The sequence below is a fragment of the Eptatretus burgeri genome, chromosome 9, assembly GCF_056783735.1.
Source record: "Eptatretus burgeri isolate ZD-2024b chromosome 9, Ebu_testis_v1, whole genome shotgun sequence".
Lineage (NCBI taxonomy): Eukaryota > Metazoa > Chordata > Myxini > Myxiniformes > Myxinidae > Eptatretus > Eptatretus burgeri.
This window is the reverse complement of record NC_140969.1, coordinates 71,057,645-71,083,025: the sequence shown is the minus strand read 5'-3', so window position 1 is coordinate 71,083,025 and position 25,381 is coordinate 71,057,645. Positions and strand designations below refer to the sequence as shown.

The window sequence follows — 25,381 nt, the reverse complement described above, 5'->3', positions numbered from 1 at the left end:
ATGCGGGAAAGGGCGCGGAGTTCGATGCGGGGAAAGGGCGCGGAGTTCGATGCGGGGAAAGGGCGCGGAGTTCGATGCGGGGAAAGGGCGCGGAGTTCGATGCGGGGAAAGGGCGCGGAGTTCGATGCGGGGAAAGGGCGCGGAGTTCGATGCGGGGAAAGGGCGCGGAGTTCGATGCGGGGAAAGGGCGCGGAGTTCGATGCGGGGAAAGGGCGCGGAGTTCGATGCGGGGAAAGGGCGCGGAGTTCGATGCGGGGAAAGCGGGCGCGGGAGTTCGATCCGGGGAAAGGGCGCGCAGTTCGATGCGGGGAAAGGCCCCGGAGTCCCATGGGGGCAAAGGGCGCGGAGTTCGATGCGGGGAAAGGGCGCGGAGTTCGATGCGGGAAAGGGCGCGGAGTTCGATGCGAGGAAAGGGCGCGGAGTTCGATGCGAGGAAAGGGCGCGGAGTTCGATGCGAGGAAAGGGCGCGGAGTTCGATGCGCAGGAAAGGGCGCGGGAGTTCGATGCGAGGAAAGGGCGCGGGAGTTCGATGCGCAGGAAAGGGCGCGGAGTTCGATGCGAGGAAAGGGCGCGGAGTTCGATGCGCAGGAAAGGGCGCGGAGTTCGATGCGAGGAAAGGGCGCGGAGTTCGATGCGAGGAAAGGGCGCGGAGTTCGATGCGGGAAAGGGCGCGGAGTTCGATGCGGGAAAGGGCGCGGAGTTCGATGCGGGGAAAGGGCGCGGAGTTCGATGCGGGGAAAGGGCGCGGAGTTCGATGCGGGGAAAGGGCGCGGAGTTCGATGCGGGGAAAGGGCGCGGGAGTTCGATGCGGGGAAAGGGCGCGGAGTTCGATGCGGGGAAAGGGCGCGGAGTTCGATGCGGGGAAAGGGCGCGGAGTTCGATGCGGGGAAAGGGCGCGGAGTTCGATGCGGGGAAAGGGCGCGGAGTTCGATGCGGGAAAGGGCGCGGAGTTCGATGCGGGAAAGGGCGCGGAGTTCGATGCGGGGAAAGGGCGCGGAGTTCGATGCGGGAAAGGGCGCGGAGTTCGATGCGGGGAACGGGCGCGGAGTCCGATGCGGGGAACGGGCGCGGCGTTCGATGCGGGGAAAGGGCGCGGAGTTCGATGCGCGGAAAGGGCGCGGAGTTCGATGCGCGGAAAGGGCGCGGAGTTCGATGCGGGGAAAGGGCGCGGAGTTCGATGCGGGGAAAGGGCGCGGAGTTCGATGCGGGGAAAGGGCGCGGAGTTCGATGCGGGAAAGGGCGCGGAGTTCGATGCGGGAAAGGGCGCGGAGTTCGATGCGGGGAAAGGGCGCGGAGTTCGATGCGGGGAAAGGGCGCGGCGCTCGATGCGGGGAAAGGGCGCGGAGTTCGATGCGGGGAAAGGGCGCGGAGTTCGATGCGGGGAAAGGGGGCGGAGTTCGATGCGGGGAAAGGGCGCGGAGTTCGATGCGGGGAAAGGGCGCGGAGTTCGATGCGGGGAAAGGGCGCGGAGTTCGATGCGGGGAAAGGGCGCGGAGTTCGATGCGGGGAAAGGGCGCGGAGTTCGATGCGGGGAAAGGGCGCGGAGTTCGATGCGGGAAAGGGCGCGGAGTTCGATGCGGGAAAGGGCGCGGAGAGCGATGCGGGGAAAGGGGGCGGAGAGCGATGCGGGGAAAGGGCGGGGAGTTCGATGGGGGGAAAGGGCGGCGCGTTCGATGCGGAGGAAGGGCGCGGAGTTCGATGCGGGGAAAGGGCGCGGAGTTCGTGGCGGGAAATGGGCGCGGAGTTCGATGCGGGGAAAGGGCGCGGAGTTCGATGCGGGGAAAGGGCGCGGAGTTCGATGCGGGGAAAGGGCGCGGAGTTCGATGCGGGGAAAGGGCGCGGAGTTCGATGCGGGGAAAGGGCGCGGAGTTCGATGCGGGGAAAGGGCGCGGAGTTCGATGCGGGGAAAGGGCGCGGAGTTCGATGCGGGGAAAGGGCGCGGAGTTCGATGCGGGGGAGGGGCGCGGAGTTCGATGCGGGGAAAGGGCGCGGAGTTCGATGCGGGGAAAGGGCGCGGAGTTCGATGCGGGGAAAGGGCGCGGAGTTCGATGCGGGGAAAGGGCGCGGAGTTCGATGCGGGGAAAGGGCGCGGAGTTCGATGCGGGGAAAGGGCGCGGAGTTCGATGCGGGGAAAGGGCGCGGAGTTCGATGCGGGGAAAGGGCGCGGAGTTCGATGCGGGCAAAGGGCGGGGGTGTCGATGCGGGGAAAGGGCGCGGAGTTCGATGCGGGGAAAGGGCGCGGAGTTCGATGCGGGGAAAGGGCGCGGAGTTCGATGCGGGGAAAGGGCGCGGAGTTCGATGCGGGGAAAGGGCGCGGAGTTCGATGCGGGGAAAGGGCGCGGAGTTCGATGCGGGGAAAGGGCGCGGAGTTCGATGCGGGAAAGGGCGCGGAGTTCGATGCGAGGAAAGGGCGCGGAGTTCGATGCGGGGAAAGGGCGCGGAGTTCGATGCGAGGAAAGGGCGCGGAGTTCGATGCGAGGAAAGGGCGCGGAGTTCGATGCGAGGAAAGGGCGCGGAGTTCGATGCGAGGAAAGGGCGCGGAGTTCGATGCGAGGAAAGGGCGCGGGAGTTCGATGCGAGGAAAGGGCGCGGGAGTTCGATGCGAGGAAAGGGCGCGGAGTTCGATGCGAGGAAAGGGCGCGGGAGTTCGATGCGAGGAAAGGGCGCGGAGTTCGATGCGAGGAAAGGGCGCGGAGTTCGATGCGAGGAAAGGGCGCGGAGTTCGATGCGAGGAAAGGGCGCGGAGTTCGATGCGCAGGAAAGGGCGCGGAGTTCGATGCGAGGAAAGGGCGCGGAGTTCGATGCGAGGAAAGGGCGCGGGAGTTCGATGCGAGGAAAGGGCGCGGAGTTCGATGCGAGGAAAGGGCGCGGAGTTCGATGCGAGGAAAGGGCGCGGAGTTCGATGCGAGGAAAGGGCGCGGAGTTCGATGCGAGGAAAGGGCGCGGAGTTCGATGCGAGGAAAGGGCGCGGAGTTCGATGCGAGGAAAGGGCGCGGAGTTCGATGCGAGGAAAGGGCGCGGAGTTCGATGCGAGGAAAGGGCGCGGAGTTCGATGCGGGGAAAGGGCGCGGAGTTCGATGCGGGGAAAGGGCGCGGAGTTCGATGCGGGAAAGGGCGCGGAGTTCGATGCGGGAAAGGGCGCGGAGTTCGATGCGGGGAAAGGGCGCGGAGTTCGATGCGGGGAAAGGGCGCGGAGTTCGATGCGGGGAAAGGGCGCGCGGAGTTCGATGCGGGGAAAGGGCGCGGAGTTCGATGCGGGGAAAGGGCGCGGAGTTCGATGCGGGGAAAGGGCGCGGAGTTCGATGCGGGGAAAGGGCGCGGAGTTCGATGCGGGGAAAGGGGCGCGGAGTTCGATGCGGGGAAAGGGCGCGGAGTACGATGCGGGGAAAGGGCGCGGAGTTCGATGCGGGGAAAGGGCGCGGAGTTCGATGCGGGGAAAGGGCGCGGAGTTCGATGCGGGAAAGGGCGCGGAGTTCGATGCGGGAAAGGGCGCGGAGTTCGATGCGGGGAAAGGGCGCGGAGTTCGATGCGGGGAAAGGGCGCGGAGTTCGATGCGGGAAAGGGCGCGGAGTTCGATGCGGGGAAAGGGCGCGGAGTTCGATGCGGGAAAGGGCGCGGAGTTCGATGCGGGGAAAGGGCGCGGAGTACGATGCGGGGAAAGGGCGCGGAGTTCGATGCGGGGAAAGGGCGCGGAGTTCGATGCGGGGAAAGGGCGCGGAGTTCGATGCGGGGAAAGGGCGCGGAGTTCGATGCGGGGAAAGGGCGCGGAGTTCGATGCGGGGAAAGGGCGCGGAGGTCCATGCGGGAAAGGGCGCGGAGTTCGATGCGGGGAAAGGGCGCGGAGTTCGATGCGGGGAAAGGGCGCGGAGTTCGATGCGGGGAAAGGGCGCGGAGTTCGATGCGGGGAAAGGGCGCGGAGTTCGATGCGGGAAAGGGCGCGGAGTTCGATGCGGGGAAAGGGCGCGGAGTTCGATGCGGGGAAAGGGCGCGGAGTTCGATGCGGGGAAAGGGCGCGGAGTTCGATGCGGGGAAAGGGCGCGGAGTTCGATGCGGGGAAAGGGCGCGGAGTTCGATGCGGGGAAAGGGCGCGGAGTTCGATGCGGGAAAGGGCGCGGAGTTCGATGCGGGGAAAGGGCGCGGAGTTCGATGCGGGGAAAGGGCGCGGAGTTCGATGCGGGGAAAGGGCGCGGAGTTCGATGCGGGGAAAGGGCGCGGAGTTCGATGCGGGGAAAGGGCGCGGAGTTCGATGCGGGGAAAGGGCGCGGAGTTCGATGCGGGGAAAGGGCGCGGAGTTCGATGCGGGGAAAGGGCGCGGAGTTCGATGCGGGGAAAGGGCGCGGAGTTCGATGCGGGGAAAGGGCGCGGAGTTCGATGCGGGAAAGGGCGCGGAGTTCGATGCGGGGAAAGGGCGCGGAGTTCGATGCGGGGAAAGGGCGCGGAGTTCGATGCGGGGAAAGGGCGCGGAGTTCGATGCGGGGAAAGGGCGCGGAGTTCGATGCGGGGAAAGGGCGCGGAGTTCGATGCGGGGAAAGGGCGCGGAGTTCGATGCGGGGAAAGGGCGCGGAGTTCGATGCGGGGAAAGGGCGCGGAGTTCGATGCGGGGAAAGGGCGCGGAGTTCGATGCGGGAAAGGGCGCGGAGTTCGATGCGGGGAAAGGGCGCGGAGTTCGATGCGGGGAAAGGGCGCGGAGTTCGGTGCGGGGAAAGGGCGCGGAGTCCGATGCGGGGAAAGTGCGCGGAGTTCGAAGCGGGGAAACGGCGCGGAGTTCGATGCGGGGAAAGGGGCGCGGAGTTCGATGCGGGGAAAGGGCGCGGAGTTCGATGCGGGGAAAGGGCGCGGAGTTCGATGCGGGGAAAGGGCGCGGAGTTCGATGCGGGGAAAGGGCGCGGAGTTCGATGCGGGAAAGGGCGCGGAGTTCGATGCGGGGAAAGGGCGCGGAGTTCGATGCGGGGAAAGGGCGCGGAGTTCGATGCGGGGAAAGGGGCGCGGAGTTCGATGCGGGGAAAGGGCGCGGAGTTCGATGCGGGGAAAGGGCGCGGAGTTCGATGCGGGGAAAGGGCGCGGAGTTCGATGCGGGGAAAGGGCGCGGAGTTCGATGCGGGGAAAGGGCGCGGAGTTCGATGCGGGGAAAGGGCGCGGAGTTCGATGCGGGGAAGGGGCGCGGGGTTCGATGCGGGGAAAGGGCGCGGAGTTCAATGCGGGAAAGAGCGCGGAGTTCGATGCCGGGAAAGGGCGCGGAGTTCGATGCGGGGAAAGGGCGCGGAGTTCGATGCGGGGAAAGGGCGCGGAGTTCGATGCGGGGAAAGGGCGCGGAGTTCGATGCGGGGAAAGGGCGCGGAGTTCGATGCGGGGAAAGGGCGCGGAGTTCGATGCGGGGAAAGGGCGCGGAGTTCGATGCGGGGAAAGGGCGCGGAGTTCGATGCGGGGAAAGGGCGCGGAGTTCGATGCGGGGAAAGGGCGCGGAGTTCGATGCGGGGAAAGGGCGCGGAGTTCGATGCGGGGAAAGGGCGCGGAGTTCGATGCGGGGAAAGGGCGCGGAGTTCGATGCGGGGAAAGGGCGCGGAGTTCGATGCGGGGAAAGGGCGCGGGGTTCGATGCGGGGAAAGGGCGCGGAGTTCGATGCGGGGAAAGGGCGCGGAGTTCGATGCGGGGAAAGGGCGCGGAGTTCGATGCGGGGAAAGGGCGCGGAGTTCGATGCGGGGAAAGGGCGCGGAGTTCGATGCGGGGAAAGGGCGCGGAGTTCGATGCGGGGAAAGGGCGCGGAGTTCGATGCGGGGAAAGGGCGCGGAGTTCGATGCGGGGAAAGGGCGCGGAGTTCGATGCGGGGAAAGGGCGCGGAGTTCGATGCGGGGAAAGGGCGCGGAGTTCGATGCGGGGAAAGGGGCGCGGAGTTCGATGCGGGAAAGGGCGCGGAGTTCGATGCGGGGAAAGGGCGCGGAGTTCGATGCGGGGAAAGGGCGCGGAGTTCGATGCGGGAAAGGGCGCGGAGTTCGATGCGGGGAAAGGGCGCGGAGTTCGATGCGGGGAAAGGGCGCGGAGTTCGATGCGGGGAAAGGGCGCGGAGTTCGATGCGGGGAAAGGGCGCGGAGTTCGATGCGGGGAAAGGGCGCGGAGTTCGATGCGGGGAAAGGGCGCGGAGTTCGATGCGGGGAAAGGGCGCGGAGTTCGATGCGGGGAAAGGGCGCGGAGTTCGATGCGGGAAAGGGCGCGGAGTTCGATGCGGGGAAAGGGCGCGGAGTTCGATGCGGGAAAGCGCGCGGAGTTCGATGCGGGGAAAGGGCGCGGAGTTCGATGCGGGGAAAGGGCGCGGAGTTCGATGCGGGGAAAGGGCGCGGAGTTCGATGCGGGGAAAGGGCGCGGAGTTCGATGCGGGGAAAGGGCGCGGAGTTCGATGCGGGGAAAGGGCGCGGAGTTCGATGCGGGGAAAGGGCGCGGAGTTCGATGCGAGGAAAGGGCGCGGAGTTCGATGCGAGGAAAGGGCGCGGAGTTCGATGCGGGGAAAGGGCGCGGAGTTCGATGCGGGGAAAGGGCGCGGAGTTCGATGCGGGGAAAGGGCGCGCGGAGTTCGGTGCGGGGAAAGGGCGCGGAGTTCGATGCGGGGAAAGGGCGCGGAGTTCGATGCGGGGAAAGGGCGCGGAGAGCGATGCGGGGAAAGGGCGCGGAGTTCGATGCGGGGAAAGGGCGCGGAGTTCGATGCGGGGAAAGGGCGCGGAGTTCGATGCGGGGAAAGGGCGCGGAGTTCGATGCGGGGAAAGGGCGCGGCGTTCGATGCGGCGAAAGGGCGCGGAGTCCGATGCGGGGAACGGGCGCGGAGTTCGATGCGGGGAAAGGGCGCGGAGTTCGATGCGGGAAAGGGGGCGGAGTTCGATGCGGGGAAAGGGCGCGGAGTTCGATGCGGGGAAAGGGCGCGGAGTTCGATGCGGGGAAAGGGCGCGGAGTTCGATGCGGGGAAAGGGCGCGGAGTTCGATGCGGGGAAAGGGCGCGGAGTTCGATGCGGGAAAGGGCGCGGAGTTCGATGCGGGAAAGGGCGCGGAGTTCGATGCGGGAAAGGGCGCGGAGTTCGATGCGGGGAAAGGGCGCGGAGTTCGATGCGGGGAAAGGGCGCGGAGTTCGATGCGGGGAAAGGGCGCGGAGTTCGACGCGGGAAAGGGCGCGGAGTTCGATGCGGGGAAAGGGCGCGGAGTTCGATGCGGGGAAAGGGCGCGGAGTTCGATGCGGGGAAAGGGCGCGGAGTTCGATGCGGGGAAAGGGCGCGGAGTTCGATGCGGGGAAAGGGCGCGGAGTTCGATGCGGGGAAAGGGCGCGGAGTTCGATGCGGGGAAAGGGCGCGGAGTTCGATGCGGGGAAAGGGCGCGGAGTTCGATGCGGGAAAGGGCGCGGAGTTCGATGCGGGGAAAGGGCGCGGAGTTCGATGCGGGGAAAGGGCGCGGAGTTCGATGCGGGGAAAGGGCGCGGAGTTCGATGCGGGGAAAGGCGCGGAGTTCGATGCGGGGAAAGGGCGCGGAGTTCGATGCGGGAAAGGGCGCGGAGTTCGATGCGGGGAAAGGGCGCGGAGTTCGATGCGGGGAAAGGGCGCGGAGTTCGATGCGGGGAAAGGGCGCGGAGTTCGATGCGGGGAAAGCGGGCGCGGAGTTCGATGCGGGGAAAGGGCGCGGAGTTCGATGCGGGAAAGGGCGCGGAGTTCGATGCGGGAAAGGGCGCGGAGTTCGATGCGGGGAAAGGGCGCGGAGTTCGATGCGGGAAAGGGCGCGGAGTTCGATGCGGGGAAAGGGCGCGGAGTTCGATGCGGGGAAAGGGCGCGGAGTTCGATGCGGGGAAAGGGCGCGGAGTTCGATGCGGGGAAAGGGCGCGGAGTTCGATGCGGGAAAGGGCGCGGAGTTCGATGCGGGGAAAGGGCGCGGAGTTCGATGCGGGGAAAGGGCGCGGAGTTCGATGCGGGAAAGGGCGCGGAGTTCGATGCGGGGAAAGGGCGCGGAGTTCGATGCGGGGAAAGGGCGCGGAGTTCGATGCGGGGAAAGGGCGCGGAGTTCGATGCGGGGAAAGGGCGCGGAGTTCGATGCGGGGAAAGGGCGCGGAGTTCGATGCGGGGAAAGGGCGCGGAGTTCGATGCGGGGAAAGGGCGCGGAGTTCGATGCGGGGAAAGGGCGCGGAGTTCGATGCGGGGAAAGGGCGCGGAGTTCGATGCGGGAAAGGGCGCGGAGTTCGATGCGGGGAAAGGGCGCGGAGTTCGATGCGGGGAAAGGGCGCGGAGTTCGATGCGGGGAAAGGGCGCGGAGTTCGATGCGGGGAAAGGGCGCGGAGTTCGATGCGGGGAAAGGGCGCGGAGTTCGATGCGGGGAAAGGGCGCGGAGTTCGATGCGGGGAAAGGGCGCGGAGTTCGATGCGGGGAAAGGGCGCGGAGTTCGATGCGGGAAAGGGCGCGGAGTTCGATGCGGGGAAAGGGCGCGGAGTTCGATGCGGGGAAAGGGCGCGGAGTTCGATGCGGGGAAAGGGCGCGGAGTTCGATGCGGGGAAAGGGCGCGGAGTTCGATGCGGGGAAAGGGCGCGGAGTTCGATGCGGGAAAGGGCGCGGAGTTCGATGCGGGAAAGGGCGCGGAGTTCGATGCGGGGAAAGGGCGCGGAGTTCGATGCGGGGAAAGGGCGCGGAGTTCGATGCGGGGAAAGGGCGCGGAGTTCGATGCGGGGAAAGGGCGCGGAGTTCGATGCGGGGAAAGGGCGCGGAGTTCGATGCGGGGAAAGGGCGCGGAGTTCGATGCGGGGAAAGGGCGCGGAGTTCGATGCGGGGAAAGGGCGCGGAGTTCGATGCGGGGAAAGGGCGCGGAGTTCGATGCGGGGAAAGGGCGCGGAGTTCGATGCGGGGAAAGGGCGCGGAGTTCGATGCGGGGAAAGGGCGCGGAGTTCGATGCGGGGAAAGGGCGCGGAGTTCGATGCGGGGAAAGGGCGCGGAGTTCGATGCGGGGAAAGGGCGCGGAGTTCGACGCGGGGAAAGGGCGCGGAGTGCGATGCGGGGAAAGGGCGCGGAGTACGATGCGGGGAAAGGGCGCGGAGTTCGATGCGGGGAAAGGGCGCGGAGTTCGATGCGGGGAAAGGGCGCGGAGTTCGATGCGGGGAAAGGGCGCGGAGTTCGATGCGGGAAAGGGGCGCGGAGTTCGATGCGGGGAAAGGGCGCGGAGTTCGATGCGGGAAAGGGCGCGGAGTTCGATGCGGGGAAAGGGCGCGGAGTTCGATGCGGGGAAAGGGCGCGGAGTTCGATGCGGGGAAAGGGCGCGGGAGTTCGATGCGGGGAAAGGGCGCGGAGTTCGATGCGGGGAAAGGGCGCGGAGTTCGATGCGGGGAAAGGGCGCGGGAGTTCGATGCGGGGAAAGGGCGCGGAGTTCGATGCGGGGAAAGGGCGCGGAGTTCGATGCGGGGAAAGGGCGCGGAGTTCGATGCGGGGAAAGGGGCGCGGAGTTCGATGCGGGGAAAGGGCGCGGAGTTCGATGCGGGGAAAGGGCGCGGAGTTCGATGCGGGGAAAGGGCGCGGAGTTCGATGCGGGGAAAGGGGGCGGAGTTCGATGCGGGGGAAGGGCGCGGGAGTTCGATGCGGGAAAGGGCGCGGAGTTCGATGCGGGGAAAGGGCGCGGAGTTCGATGCGGGAAAGGGCGCGGAGTTCGATGCGGGGAAAGGGCGCGGAGTTCGATGCGGGGAAAGGGCGCGGAGTTCGATGCGGGGAAAGGGCGCGGAGTTCGATGCGGGGAAAGGGCGCGGAGTTCGATGCGGGGAAAGGGCGCGGAGTTCGATGCGGGGAAAGGGCGCGGAGTTCGATGCGGGGAAAGGGCGCGGAGTTCGATGCGGGGAAAGGGGGCGGAGTTCGATGCGGGGAAAGGGCGCGGAGTTCGATGCGGGGAAAGGGCGCGGAGTTCGATGCGGGGAAAGGGCGCGGAGTTCGATGCGGGGAAAGGGCGCGGAGTTCGATGCGGGGAAAGGGCGCGGAGTTCGATGCGGGGAAAGGGCGCGGAGTTCGATGCGGGGAAAGGGCGCGGAGTTCGATGCGGGGAAAGGGCGCGGAGTTCGATGCGGGGAAAGGGCGCGGAGTTCGATGCGGGGAAAGGGCGCGGAGTTCGATGCGGGAAAGGGCGCGGAGTTCGATGCGCGGAAAGGGCGCGGAGTTCGATGCGGGGAAAGGGCGCGGAGTTCGATGCGGGGAAAGGGCGCGGAGTTCGATGCGGGGAAAGGGCGCGGAGTTCGATGCGGGGAAAGGGCGCGGAGTTCGATGCGAGGAAAGGGCGCGGAGTTCGATGCGAGGAAAGGGCGCGGAGTTCGATGCGAGGAAAGGGCGCGGAGTTCGATGCGAGGAAAGGGCGCGGAGTTCGATGCGAGGAAAGGGCGCGGAGTTCGATGCGAGGAAAGGGCGCGGAGTTCGATGCGAGGAAAGGGCGCGGAGTTCGATGCGAGGAAAGGGCGCGGAGTTCGATGCGGGGAAAGGGCGCGGAGTTCGATGCGGGGAAAGGGCGCGGAGTTCGATGCGGGGAAAGGGCGCGGAGTTCGATGCGGGGAAAGGGCGCGGAGTTCGATGCGGGGAAAGGGCGCGGAGTTCGATGCGGGGAAAGGGCGCGGAGTTCGATGCGGGGAAAGGGCGCGGAGTTCGATGCGGGGAAAGGGCGCGGAGTTCGATGCGGGGAAAGGGCGCGGAGTTCGATGTGCGGGAAAGGGCGCGGAGTTCGATGCGGGGAAAGGGCGCGGAGTTCGATGCGGGGAAAGGGCGCGGAGTTCGATGCGGGGAAAGGGCGCGGAGTTCGATGCGAGGAAAGGGCGCGGAGTTCGATGCGAGGAAGGGCGCGGAGTTCGATGCGGGGAAAGGGCGCGGAGTTCGATGCGGGGAAAGGGCGCGGAGTTCGATGCGGGGAAAGGGCGCGGAGTTCGATGCGGGGAAAGGGCGCGGAGTTCGATGCGGGGAAAGGGCGCGGAGTTCGATGCGGGGAAAGGGCGCGGAGTTCGATGCGGGGAAAGGGCGCGGAGTTCGATGCGGGGAAAGGGCGCGGAGTTCGATGCGGGGAAAGGGGGCGGAGTTCGATGCGGGAAAGGGCGCGGAGTTCGATGCGGGGAAAGGGCGCGGAGTTCGATGCGGGGAAAGGGCGCGGAGTTCGATGCGGGGAAAGGGCGCGGAGTTCGATGCGGGGAAAGGGCGCGGAGTTCGATGCGGGGAAAGGGCGCGGAGTTCGATGCGGGGAAAGGGCGCGGAGTTCGATGCGGGGAAAGGGCGCGGGGTTCGATGCGGGGAAAGGGCGCGGAGTTCGATGCGGGGAAAGGGCGCGGAGTTCGATGCGGGGAAAGGGCGCGGAGTTCGATGCGGGGAAAGGGCGCGGAGTTCGATGCGGGGAAAGGGCGCGGAGTTCGATGCGGGGAAAGGGCGCGGAGTTCGATGCGAGGAAAGGGCGCGGAGTTCGATGCGAGGAAAGGGCGCGGAGTTCGATGCGAGGAAAGGGCGCGGAGTTCGATGCGAGGAAAGGGCGCGGAGTTCGATGCGAGGAAAGGGCGCGGAGTTCGATGCGAGGAAAGGGCGCGGAGTTCGATGCGAGGAAAGGGCGCGGAGTTCGATGCGAGGAAAGGGCGCGGAGTTCGATGCGAGGAAAGGGCGCGGAGTTCGATGCGAGGAAAGGGCGCGGAGTTCGATGCGCAGGAAAGGGCGCGGAGTTCGATGCGAGGAAAGGGCGCGGAGTTCGATGCGAGGAAAGGGCGCGGAGTTCGATGCGAGGAAAGGGCGCGGAGTTCGATGCGAGGAAAGGGCGCGGAGTTCGATGCGAGGAAAGGGCGCGGAGTTCGATGCGAGGAAAGGGCGCGGAGTTCGATGCGAGGAAAGGGCGCGGAGTTCGATGCGAGGAAAGGGCGCGGAGTTCGATGCGAGGAAAGGGCGCGGAGTTCGATGCGAGGAAAGGGCGCGGAGTTCGATGCGAGGAAAGGGCGCGGGAGTTCGATGCGAGGAAAGGGCGCGGAGTTCGATGCGAGGAAAGGGCGCGGAGTTCGATGCGAGGAAAGGGCGCGGAGTTCGATGCGAGGAAAGGGCGCGGAGTTCGATGCGAGGAAAGGGCGCGGAGTTCGATGCGAGGAAAGGGCGCGGAGTTCGATGCGAGGAAAGGGCGCGGAGTTCGATGCGAGGAAAGGGCGCGGAGTTCGATGCGAGGAAAGGGCGCGGAGTTCGATGCGAGGAAAGGGCGCGGAGTTCGATGCGCAGGAAAGGGCGCGGAGTTCGATGCGCAGGAAAGGGCGCGGAGTTCGATGCGAGGAAAGGGCGCGGAGTTCGATGCGAGGAAAGGGCGCGGAGTTCGATGCGAGGAAAGGGCGCGGGAGTTCGATGCGAGGAAAGGGCGCGGAGTTCGATGCGCAGGAAAGGGGCGCGGAGTTCGATGCGAGGAAAGGGCGCGGAGTTCGATGCGAGGAAAGGGCGCGGAGTTCGATGCGAGGAAAGGGCGCGGAGTTCGATGCGAGGAAAGGGCGCGGAGTTCGATGCGAGGAAAGGGCGCGGAGTTCGATGCGAGGAAAGGGCGCGGAGTTCGATGCGAGGAAAGGGCGCGGAGTTCGATGCGAGGAAAGGGCGCGGAGTTCGATGCGCAGGAAAGGGCGCGGAGTTCGATGCGAGGAAAGGGCGCGGAGTTCGATGCGAGGAAAGGGCGCGGAGTTCGATGCGAGGAAAGGGCGCGGAGTTCGATGCGAGGAAAGGGCGCGGAGTTCGATGCGAGGAAAGGGCGCGGAGTTCGATGCGAGGAAAGGGCGCGGAGTTCGATGCGAGGAAAGGGCGCGGAGTTCGATGCGAGGAAAGGGCGCGGGGTTCGATGCGAGGAAAGGGCGCGGAGTTCGATGCGAGGAAAGGGCGCGGAGTTCGATGCGAGGAAAGGGCGCGGAGTTCGATGCGAGGAAAGGGCGCGGAGTTCGATGCGAGGAAAGGGCGCGGAGTTCGATGCGAGGAAAGGGCGCGGAGTTCGATGCGAGGAAAGGGCGCGGAGTTCGATGCGAGGAAAGGGCGCGGAGTTCGATGCGAGGAAAGGGCGCGGGAGTTCGATGCGAGGAAAGGGCGCGGAGTTCGATGCGAGGAAAGGGCGCGGAGTTCGATGCGAGGAAAGGGCGCGGAGTTCGATGCGAGGAAAGGGCGCGCGGAGTTCGATGCGAGGAAAGGGCGCGGAGTTCGATGCGAGGAAAGGGCGCGGAGTTCGATGCGAGGAAAGGGCGCGGGAGTTCGATGCGAGGAAAGGGCGCGGAGTTCGATGCGAGGAAAGGGCGCGGAGTTCGATGCGAGGAAAGGGCGCGGAGTTCGATGCGAGGAAAGGGCGCGGAGTTCGATGCGAGGAAAGGGCGCGGAGTTCGATGCGAGGAAAGGGCGCGGAGTTCGATGCGAGGAAAGGGCGCGGAGTTCGATGCGAGGAAAGGGCGCGGAGTTCGATGCGAGGAAAGGGCGCGGAGTTCGATGCGAGGAAAGGGCGCGGAGTTCGATGCGAGGAAAGGGCGCGGAGTTCGATGCGAGGAAAGGGCGCGGAGTTCGATGCGAGGAAAGGGCGCGGAGTTCGATGCGGGCGAAGGGCGCGGAGTTCGATGCGAGGAAAGGGCGCGGAGTTCGATGCGAGGAAAGGGCGCGGAGTTCGATGCGAGGAAAGGGCGCGGAGTTCGATGCGAGGAAAGGGCGCGGAGTTCGATGCGAGGAAAGGGCGCGGAGTTCGATGCGAGGAAAGGGCGCGGAGTTCGATGCGAGGAAAGGGCGCGGAGTTCGATGCGAGGAAAGGGCGCGGAGTTCGATGCGAGGAAAGGGGCGCGGAGTTCGATGCGAGGAAAGGGCGCGGAGTTCGATGCGAGGAAAGGGCGCGGAGTTCGATGCGAGGAAAGGGCGCGGAGTTCGATGCGAGGAAAGGGCGCGGAGTTCGATGCGAGGAAAGGGCGCGGAGTTCGATGCGAGGAAAGGGCGCGGAGTTCGATGCGAGGAAAGGGCGCGGAGTTCGATGCGAGGAAAGGGCGCGGAGTTCGATGCGCAGGAAAGGGCGCGGAGTTCGATGCGCAGGAAAGGGCGCGGAGTTCGATGCGAGGAAAGGGCGCGGAGTTCGATGCGAGGAAAGGGCGCGGAGTTCGATGCGAGGAAAGGGCGCGGAGTTCGATGCGAGGAAAGGGCGCGGAGTTCGATGCGAGGAAAGGGCGCGGAGTTCGATGCGAGGAAAGGGCGCGGAGTTCGATGCGAGGAAAGGGCGCGGAGTTCGATGCGAGGAAAGGGCGCGGAGTTCGATGCGAGGAAAGGGCGCGGAGTTCGATGCGAGGAAAGGGCGCGGAGTTCGATGCGAGGAAAGGGCGCGGAGTTCGATGCGCAGGAAAGGGCGCGGAGTTCGATGCGAGGAAAGGGCGCGGAGTTCGATGCGAGGAAAGGGCGCGGAGTTCGATGCGAGGAAAGGGCGCGGGAGTTCGATGCGAGGAAAGGGCGCGGAGTTCGATGCGAGGAAAGGGCGCGGAGTTCGATGCGAGGAAAGGGCGCGGAGTTCGATGCGAGGAAAGGGCGCGGAGTTCGATGCGAGGAAAGGGCGCGGAGTTCGATGCGAGGAAAGGGCGCGGAGTTCGATGCGAGGAAAGGGCGCGGAGTTCGATGCGAGGAAAGGGCGCGGAGTTCGATGCGAGGAAAGGGCGCGGAGTTCGATGCGAGGAAAGGGCGCGGAGTTCGGCGGCGAGGAAAGGGCGCGGAGTTCGATGCGAGGAAAGGGCGCGGAGTTCGATGCGAGGAAAGGGCGCGGAGTTCGATGCGAGGAAAGGGCGCGGAGTTCGATGCGAGGAAAGGGCGCGGGAGTTCGATGCGAGGAAAGGGCGCGGAGTTCGATGCGAGGAAAGGGCGCGGAGTTCGATGCGCAGGAAAGGGCGCGGAGTTCGATGCGAGGAAAGGGCGCGGAGTTCGATGCGAGGAAAGGGCGCGGAGTTCGATGCGCAGGAAAGGGCGCGGGAGTTCGATGCGAGGAAAGGGCGCGGAGTTCGATGCGAGGAAAGGGCGCGGGAGTTCGATGCGAGGAAAGGGCGCGGAGTTCGATGCGCAGGAAAGGGCGCGGAGTTCGATGCGAGGAAAGGGCGCGGAGTTCGATGCGAGGAAAGGGCGCGGAGTTCGATGCGAGGAAAGGGCGCGGAGTTCGATGCGAGGAAAGGGCGCGGAGTTCGATGCGAGGAAAGGGCGCGGAGTTCGATGCGAGGAAAGGGCGCGGAGTTCGATGCGAGGAAAGGGCGCGGAGTTCGATGCGAGGAAAGGGCGCGGAGTTCGATGCGAGGAAAGAGCGCGGAGTTCGATGCGAGGAAAGAGCGCGGAGTTCGATGCGAGGAAAGAGCGCGGAGTTCGATGCGAGGAAAGAGCGCGGAGTTCGATGCGAGGAAAGAGCGCGGAGTTCGATGCGAGGAAAGAGCGCGGAGTTCGATGCGAGGAAAGAGCGCGGAGTTCGATGCGAGGAAAGAGCGCGGAGTTCGATGCGAGGAAAGAGCGCGGAGTTCGATGCGAGGAAAGAGCGCGGAGTTCGATGCGAGGAAAGAGAGTGGAGTTTGATGCGAGGAAAGGGAGTGGAGTTTGATGCGAGGAAAGGGAGTGGAGTTTGATGCGAGGAAAGAGAGTGGAGTTTGATGCGAGGAAAGAGAGTGGAGTTTGATGCCAGGGGTTTATGAGTGAAAAAGGAAGGAAGGTTGTTGTGGATTTGAAAGGGAGAAGTCGGGGTTCGTTGGATGCAAAGGTGTTCCTGCTGCTTGGTTCTGTCCACGTCTTGCCTCCACGGCCCGACACGGTTCCCGTCTGCAGGACCTCGACCAAGCCTCTGTCGGTCCTACTACTGCGGATCCCCGGCTTGGACTCCGCTCTTCTACATTTCGAGCTCCTTCGCTGACATGATCTCCACACGTGCGGCTGTGGACCAACAACACAAACTTTGTTGGGTGCCGCACCACAGAGCATCCCTTTCCCCAGAACACTCAGGTACCATAAACTGTGACCTAAACTTCCTCCCTTCCTGGCTGCAAAAGGTCCCCTTTTGTTTTCATTGGGTTAATTTTGTCTGAGTGTGTGTCCGAGTGTGGCGCCTGTCCGTTAGATAAGCCTGTTTAAGACCTTTATTGTTGCTTTTATTAGTCTCACGTTAAGTCTGCACTGTGTCCTCTTTTGTAAGTAACTTGCATAATTGTTGCACCACACCTCTCTCATCTTTCCCCTGCGTTGTCACGCAAGTCTTCAGGTCCTTCGTTTTTCCAGTTCCGCTTTATGGATGCGAGACTTGGACTGTGACGAGGGATCTGAGACGGAGACAATTTCTTTGGTACCAGATCTCTTCAGAGAATCCTTAGCCATCGCTGGTCGGAATTTGTGTCCAACAAGCGGTTGCTGAGAGACTCAAATGAGATTTGTTACCTGCATAGTCCGTGAGCATCAGCTGTGGCTGTATGGACACGTGGCTCGTTTTCCTGACGCTGATCCTGCTCACCAGATTCTCTCAGCAAGTGAGTCTCGTGGGTGGAGGAGGCCAATAGGCCGACCATGTGCCTCGTGGTTGCAGCAGGTTGATCGGCATCCAGAGGAGATGGGGATGGGCCAGGCATCTGCCTGGGGGATGACCAGTCAGAGGCCCCTGGAGTACCAGCAGAAAGTGGATGCAGCAACGCGCTGCTCTGGAGGATACTCACATACCTGACCTGACCTAAAGAACCTGCCATCAGACATATATCCTGGACTCATCACTCCACAAAATCAGTTTTCACGTTCGAAGCCCTATCATACCTGTCATATAAATCATATCACACAATGTTCTGCAGTGAGTGCAAAATTGAAAGGCTTGCTGGCAGCTGGCTAAGCATGGTGTTCTATAGAATTCAAGGTTTGATGCCCAGCGTATTGCTCTCCCTCGTGATGCTGAGTAGTGCTTGCCCTCGTGACGCCCAGCGCGGTGCTTGCCTTCGTGTGCACATCCTTAAGGATCCTCTAGAGTGGGGAGGGGGGAAAATTGCAATAAGCAGACAGGGGTTTCCTTAGAAGCCAGTTATCGACAACACTCAACAGTCTACTCAGAGAAAAAAATGTCAAAGGTCGCCGCCTACTTCAGCGCCGATTTTTCGTTACCACGAAATTATGTTATGTTACACCCGACAGTGAAAATAAACTTTGTCGGCCTCGCAGTTTCGTTGCGATGGCACGAAAATGATGGCATCAAAACGAAAATCCATTTTGACTTTGGATTTTTGAAGAAGTCCAAAGACATGGGAGGTAAGCTTCTGGCCATCAGCAATGGGTCCAAACTTGCACTCTCGCAAGTGTGACGTCGTTGTTTCACGAAACGTGCATTTGACAGAGTCCATTTTGAGCTTTTGTCAAGTGATGCGGCTCCAAAATACACGGTCACCTGTTGTGGCTTTTAAATTTATAAAGACATTTGTCGAAAAGCTTAAAGCAGCTTTTGTACATGTTATTATTCATGGTTATTTGGACTGAAAAAAATAAAATAAAATAAAAATAAAAATCGCCGTTTATTCACTGCAGTGAAGGCTAAGTATGAGCAGCTATGAACTGGCCAACTGAATACTGGTACCGCAGGTACATGCACCATAGACTTCTGAGCATTTGACAGTATAACACGATATTGGCGGATAATGCAAGGTGGAAGTTTAACAAAATTGGGATTGTGACTGACTCAGTATTCACACTTAGACTGTTTGATTGGTTGACTGATTGACTGATTGAAGCCAGCCGACATCAAATAAAGAAATGATCTGAAAACAAGTGAAGTTAAATACATGTTTATCATTCATTTTCAAACAATAAACTCGGCTAAAGTTATAAGTTTCAGCTGTTTATTAAATCAAAACAAAACAATAAAACTAGAGGAGGAGCACTCGGTAGAGTGCAAAACCTCCGCCGCCAATACTCCTGGGTCACTCAAGTGAACCTTATATCTTAGTCATTAAATATGACGTCAACAGTGCTGACAGAGTTATTGTTCTTTTCTCCAACATTTTTTTTTGGAAGGGGGGGGGTTGGAAATCACTTAAAACATGTAGAAATGCAAAAAAAAAATTCAAATATTACTTCAAAATGGCCGCCATAGCAGTCACATTGGATTTTGGACCACGCCCAAAATCTAATGGCATGATACTTGGACCAAAACTAATCCCCCCCACCAAGTTTCGTCGAAATCCGTCAGAGTTTCTCCGTAATACTGTTCACAAACAAACAAGCAGTCATAGACTGGTACTTGCAAAATCGTCAACTTGACCTCTGACCTTGTCTAATAAAAGCTGTCTCTCGAGAAGGTAGCGACGCAAACCAGAAGTTTCTACGATGATTCTATACCAAACCATCAAAAATCGTAACATCGACCGAAGCAAAAATCTCCATTTCTCCACGCAATTATTTTATCAAAGTCACAAAACCGTAATATTCGGCCATCCACCAACAATCTTTACATAATCCGACGGCTCAGCGAGTCAGGCATGCGACGATAACCTTTATTGCAATAAAAAAATCTTTTAAACACCATCTTTATCGAAAACACCGTCAGCGCACACACGGAAAACTTTTACGCGACTCAACGATGCGTCTGCAAGAGCGCACTGCATCACGTGACGACCCGTGACGCGTCGAGTGAAATATTTTTTATACAATCTTAAAACTCTCCAAAACATCCGATTTTTACCAGAATTTCGACAACTGAGTTTTAAGCGTCCTAAGCGATCACAAAAACCGAAGATAAAACGAACTCGTAACATCGAGCGAAGCAAAAATCTCCATTTCTCCAAGCAATTATTCAATATTATTATATCAAAGTCACAAAACCGTAATATTTGGCCATCCACCTACAATCTTTACATAATTCGACGGCTCAGCGAGTCAGGCATGCGACGATAACCTTTATTGGGAGGAAAAAAAAAAAAGATTTTTAAACACCATCTTTATCTAAAACACCGTCAGCGCACACGGAAAACCTTAACGCGACTCAACGACGCGTCTGCTCAATCGCACTGCATCATGGGACGACCCATGACTCGTCAAATGAAATATTTTTTATACAATCTTAAAAAGTCTCCAAAACATCTGATTTTTACCAGAATTTCGACAACTGAGTTTTAAGCGTCCGAAGCGATCGCAAAAACCGAAGACAAAATTAAAATCGAAGTTAAAACGAACTCGTAACGTCGAGCGAAGCAAAAACACTCCATTTCTCCACATTAATTTACGGAATTATATTTGACCTCACTATGACCTTGACCTTTGACCGATTTTGACCAAAATCTAATCAGCACTAGCCATCACCCTCCTGAATCACGTGGTGTAATTTGACATTGGCAGCTTCTTCCGTTCGAGTTATCGTGCCGACAAACAAAGTCATAGACTGGAACTTACGAAATCGTCAACTGGACCTCTGACCTTGTCTAATAAAAGCTGTCTCTCGAGAAGGTAGCAACGCAAACCAGAAGTTTCTACGATGATTCTGTATCAAACCATCAAAAATCATAACGTCGACCGAAGCAAAAATCTCCATTTCTCCACGCAATTATATTGTACCTTAACGTAACTCAACGACGCATCTGCTCGAGCGCACTGCATGATGTGACAACCCGTGACGCGTCGAGTGAAATATTTTTTATACAATCTTAAAACATCTCCAAAACATCCGATTTTTCCAAGAATTTCGACAACAGAGTTTTACGCGTCCTAAGCGATCGCAAAAACTGAAGACAAAATTAAAATCGAAGTTAAAACGAACTCATAACGTCGAGCGAAGCAAAAATACTCCATTTCTCCACATGAATTTACAGAATTATGTTTGACCTCACTGTGACCTACGACAGATTTTGACCAAAATCTAATCAGCGCTTGCCATCACCCTCCTGAATCACGTGGTGTAATTTGGCATTGGTAGCTTCTTCCGTTCGAGTTATCCTGCCTACAAACAAACAAACAAACAAGTAGTCATAGACTGGTACTTACGAAATCGTCAACTTGACCTCTGTCCTTGTCTAATAAAAGCTGTCTCTAGAGAAGGTAGCAACGCAATCCAGAAGTTTCTACGATGATTCTGTTCCAAACCAACAAAAATCGAATGTTTGACCTCACTGTGACCTTGACCATTGACCGATTTTGACCAAAATCTAATCAGCACGAGCCATCACCCTCCTGAATCACGTGGTGTAATTTGACATTGGTAGCTCCTTCTGTTCTCGAGTTATCGTGCCTACAAACAAACAAACAAGCAGTCATAGACTGGTACTTACGAAAGTCAACTTGACCTCGGACCTTGTCCAATAAAAGCCGTCTCTTGAGAAGGCAGCAACACAAACCAGAAGTTTCTACGATGATTCTGTACCAAACCTTCAAAAATCGAATGTTTTGGATGTTTGACCTCACTGTGACCTTGACCTTTGACCAAAATCTAATCAGCGCTAGCCACCACCCTCCTGAATCACGTGGTGTAATTTGACATTGGTAGCTTCTTCCGTTCGAATTATCATTTATTTAGATGTTTGACCTCACTGTGACCTTGACCTTTGACCGATTTTGACCAAAATCTAATCAGCACTTGCCATCACCCTCCTGAATCACGTGGTGTAACTTGACATTGGGAGCTTCTTCCGTTCTCGAGCTATCGTGCCTACAAACAAACAAACAAGCAGTCATAGACTGGTACTTATGAAATAGTCAACTTGACCTCTGACCTTGTCTAATAAAAGCCGTCTCTTGAGAAGGTTGCGACGCAAACCAGAAGTTTCTACGATGATTCTGTACCAAACCATCAAAAAAATAAAAAAATAAAAAAAACGAATGTTTGACCTTTCTGTGACCTTGACCTTTGGCCAAAATCTAATCAGCGCCAGCCACCACCCTCCTGAATCACGTGGTGTAATTTGACATTGGAAGCTTCTTCCATTCGAGTTATCATTTTTTGGATGTTTGATCTCACTGTGACCTTGACCTTTGACCGATTTTGACCAAAATCTAATCAGCACTTGCCATCAGCCTCCTGAATCACGTGGTGTAATTTGACATTGGAAGCTTCTTCCGTTCTCGAGTTATCGTGTCTACAAACAAACAAACAGAAACGGAACTCATCAATATACTAAGGAAATCTTTAGATTTCGTAAGTAACAAGCAGTCATAGACTGGTACTTACGAAATCATCAACTTGACCTCTGACCTTGTCTAATAAAAGCTGTCTCGAGAGAAGATAGCGACTCAAACCCGAAGTTTCTACGATGATTCTGTACCAAACCATCAAAAAAAAAAAATCGAATGTTTTGGATGTTTGACCTCACTGTGACCTTGACCTTGTAACCGATTTTGACCAAAATCTAATCAGCGCTAGCCACCACCCTCCTGAATCACGTGGTGTAATTTGACATTGGTAGCTTCTTCTGTTCGAGTTATCTGTACCAAACCATCAAAAATCAAATATTTGACCTCACTGTGACCTTGACCTTTGACCAAAATCTAATCGGCACTAGCAATCAGCCTCCTGAATTACGTGGTGCAATTTGACATTGGTAGCTTCATCCGTTAGAGTTATCTGTACCAAACCATCAAAATTCGAATATTTGACCTCACCATGACCTTGACCTTTGACCTAAATCGAATCAGCACTCGCAATCACGCTCCTGAATCATGTGGTGTAATTTGACATTGGTAGCTTCTTCCGTTCGAGTTATCGTGCCTCCAAACAAACAAACAGAAACGGAAGTCATCAATATACTTACGAAATCTTTAGATTTCATAAGTAACAAACAAACAGAAAGGGGTGAAAATAGTAGCCTCCGATCTTCGATGGCAGAGGTGAATAATAATAAACAATATTTAACAAAGTAAAATGAAATTGAAGAGGGAAAAATATGCATAAAATGAATGAAAGAAAATTTACAAATGTAATACGAAGCTTCCCTATGCTTAAATAGTTCAGATATTTAGGGAGTTGTGAAGTTTAGGTGTTGTCATTGTTTGAGGTGGCCCTCAACTACTGGCTCATGGTAGGCCCTTTTGAAAAGCAGTTTCTCACAGTGATGAATGCATTTGGACTATTTTCAGTTACTCCACTGCTTAACATCCAAGCAATTTTCATTACATTGAGCGATTACATTTCATTACATGATATGAGAACTATTTCACATCAGAAATCATGCTGGAATGCATCTCCAGCCATCTAGGATCCTCCGGCTTCCAGGGCCCTCAGCGGGCCCTGGACCCCGGCCATGCAGCTGCGCTCGCTTCGCTCGTGGTGATGGTAACCTGCTACTCCAAAAAATAAGGAAACCCCTGAGCAGATGGTAAAAACCCAAATGTTGTTTTCATCACCTTTTATGTGAAATCAGGTGTGGTCAGATGTACCTGTGAGTCGAGCGATCTCAGTCATTTTTTTTTTATTTTGGAAATTCCTGCACTATATAATCATTAATTGTTTTTTTAAATAAATAATACCTCTACACCATCCTACAATTACAAGGTACAGGAAAAGAATACAACTATCCATCATTATGCGGACTGTTGAATTTGGTGACGTTATCGAGCTATCTGGTTCCATCAAGAGATGCCTGACTTCAGGTGACCTTCATGATCAGATTTCACCAAACATCCCCATCCTGCACTGCTTCCCAAAGCCCTGGCAGAGACAGATTGGATGAAGCCTCCACCCAGTCTACCCCATCCATACAGCACATAATACATGGTCTTCCTCGTCCTGTTCTTCACACAACCATCCCCAGCATGGTCGACTTCCCCAGACTTTCAATAAATGTTACTTTATCAGGCCAAAGGTCAAAGAACGAGAAACAACTGTGGGCAAAAGGACACAATATGGCTGTTTGAACGGGTTACACAAGGTGATGATCCGATTGGTGATCCGGAGTAGAACTGGATTCGTGTCTCCGATTGACGGTGACGCGACACGTCCGACATTCGATGAAACACATCGGACGAAACGTCTGAATGACGAGTCTGTTCCGCACCGTCTCCTGCGGTCTGTAACGGAAGGATTAGACCGGTCAAACGGTCGAGCCAGGCCCAGGAAGGTCTCCTCCGCGGAGCCAATGGACGCACAGAAATCGACAAAGCACATCCTCAACCCCCTTCCCGACGAGTTCACCGTCGGAATGAAGATAATTAATCCGTCGGTTGTAAACCTGATGGGAACACGACCCATAAACCCAATACACTGTAGGGTGAGGGCGGAGCGCAACGAACGTTACAGGATTGGAGTCAAGAAGGGGACACACGACCTGTGAAAAAGGGAAGCGGGAGGGTGTGAAGACTTACCGAAACCGTCACAGTGCAGCTGGTCGACTCGAACCACGGAACCAGATCCAAAATCCTTCAGCAATACCACAAAGCGAACTTCCTGTTTGTGTCTTTTTTCCAGAATCAGTGAACAGAGTTAGTTTCGTAAAGTCAGATTCGCGATTATATAGTGGGTTTCGCGAAGATATGACGGGTTTCGCGAAAGTAGATTCGGGATGATATGACGGGTTTCGCGAAAGTAGATTCGCCACCGAGATGAACGAATGATCGAAGAGCAATAAACGGTAAATCTGTCTACGTATTATGTACTCAAGGGGTAAGGGGGGGGGGTTCGGTGGACACAGAGCTGGACCGGTCAGCCGAAAGGTCCGCACACTCGCCTCGAAGCCATCTCGCCTGGGTTCGAATCCCGACGCAGCTAAAAACGGTCATCCCGGTGTTTCACAGGCAGGGTCATTCATCAATGTGTATTGTCGTGTCTCGAATGGACGTTAAACCGGATGCGCCGTCTGCCGACATTCGGTGGACGTTAAATATACCCACGATGTCATGTGCGAAGAGGAGGCGAGCCATCGCCGGCACCCTAAACAAATTAGAAATGACTCCCACAACGCCCAGGGAGGCGTTCCGTTAGCAATCAGCTTGCTTACCGCTTGCCAAGCGAAGCTCCCTGCCAGGCCTCTCCATGGATCTCCTCCTTGGATTGTCGGGAGGGAGGGGGACAGGCCCGTCGCTAGGGGGGGCATTTGGGTGCAATGCCCCCCCATGGCGCATCTGGTGCCCCCCCCCCCACTTGTACGCCACCCATTTATGCCCTGTTGCACCCTGTGAACAACTTAGTGTTTAAGGATGAGCGCCCACTGTGAACTCCTTGCTGTTTAAGAGTTCATCTGTGTGAACTAAAACCCTTATTCCAGATGTTCAACATGGTGAATAATGAGGCCTTCTTGGATAAACTGTTCTTTAATAATATCCTTCTTTGAAAAACAGTCAAGAGATAAGTGTGCGCTTCCCAGCGCATCTCCAAAAGCAATTGGCAAGACAATACAGTCCAAGACCACAAAATAAAAGATAATAACGCAAGCACCAACACCAGCAGCCAAGACCTCGTGTCGAATGTCGATGCTGTGGGTAGTTTTATATATATATATATATATATATATATATATATATATATATATATATATATATATATATTGTTGTGGTTACCAGATTCGCAAACCACCATTCAGGTCCCTTAGGTGAGGTATCTCGGTAAGTACATGTGTAGTTAGGCCCGAACCCGTTGTCTAGTGGGAATACATGTCATTTATACGTGCTGCGACTCTTCAGGATAGCCGTTTTTCTTTTACTATCTTTATTTTGGACCAACCGCCATGATCACAACCACAACATCAACCACCGACCACAACCACCGCTTCACCACAACCGCCACGACCTTCACGTCACACCTCGCAACCGTAGCATCGCCACCGTTCTTGCCCCGCTGTGGGTACCGGTGTTGGATTCGTGCAGAGCGCGCGTCGAACAGCGTGTACAAAATCACGGATTTTGTGCTTCAAAAACGGATCAAAAACGACACACGCCCACTTTTTGCCGTCCAATCGGTGAGCGAGGGGCGAATTGGCCCCGCCCCCAGGGCGATCGATATATGCAAATTTGTGGATCAAAAAGCCTTCACGCCCACTTTTTCTCGGGCCAATGGGGAGCGAGGTAAAAGGTCAAAGGGAGGGGGTCAAAGGCGAAGTTACGGGGGGATAAAAGGACGGTGTTCGTCAGTCAGAAGAGAGTCGCAAACGAGAACGAGGGGAGCCCAAAGAAGAGTCCAGGGTGGAGAGTCCAGAGGCGGAGAGGCGGCAGCGGCGAGGGCAGACGAGGGGATGCTCGCGTCGGTGCCAGGAGCTGCACGCCCGAGGGAGGCCGGCAGCGCGACCTGGCCGAGGTGGAGACGCACACCAGGGATAATAAAGATCCTCTATACCCCGAGCATCAGCAACCCCCTCCTGTTTCCCCCCGCGCTGAGATAGTGCGACCAAGGGGGCCCCGTTCCCACCCCCTGCCTGACACTGTCCATGAGGCCCGCGGGTTGCGGCGCCATCGCCGCTCCGCGTCTCATCACCAGACGGGTAGGCCCGACCCAGTCT

At 58.3% G+C, this 25,381-nt stretch overlaps 1 protein-coding gene across 5 annotated transcripts in view; it reads right to left on the bottom strand.

Annotated features, from left to right (window-relative positions):
• GCNT2 (glucosaminyl (N-acetyl) transferase 2 (I blood group)) overlaps positions 1-23,417 on the bottom strand; it is a 68,524-nt gene extending 45,107 nt beyond the window's left edge. For 2 of the 5 annotated variants that reach the window (XM_085895624.1, XM_085895629.1), the window contains exon 1: positions 23,256-23,417. The gene's annotated coding sequence lies outside the window, so the exon portion shown is untranslated. Of the gene's footprint in view, positions 1-22,948; positions 23,186-23,255 lie in introns of those variants that run through there. The other 3 variants (XM_085895623.1, XM_085895628.1, XM_085895627.1) reach the window with 2 other exon arrangements.
• Between the last annotated feature and the right edge of the window lie 1,964 nt (positions 23,418-25,381).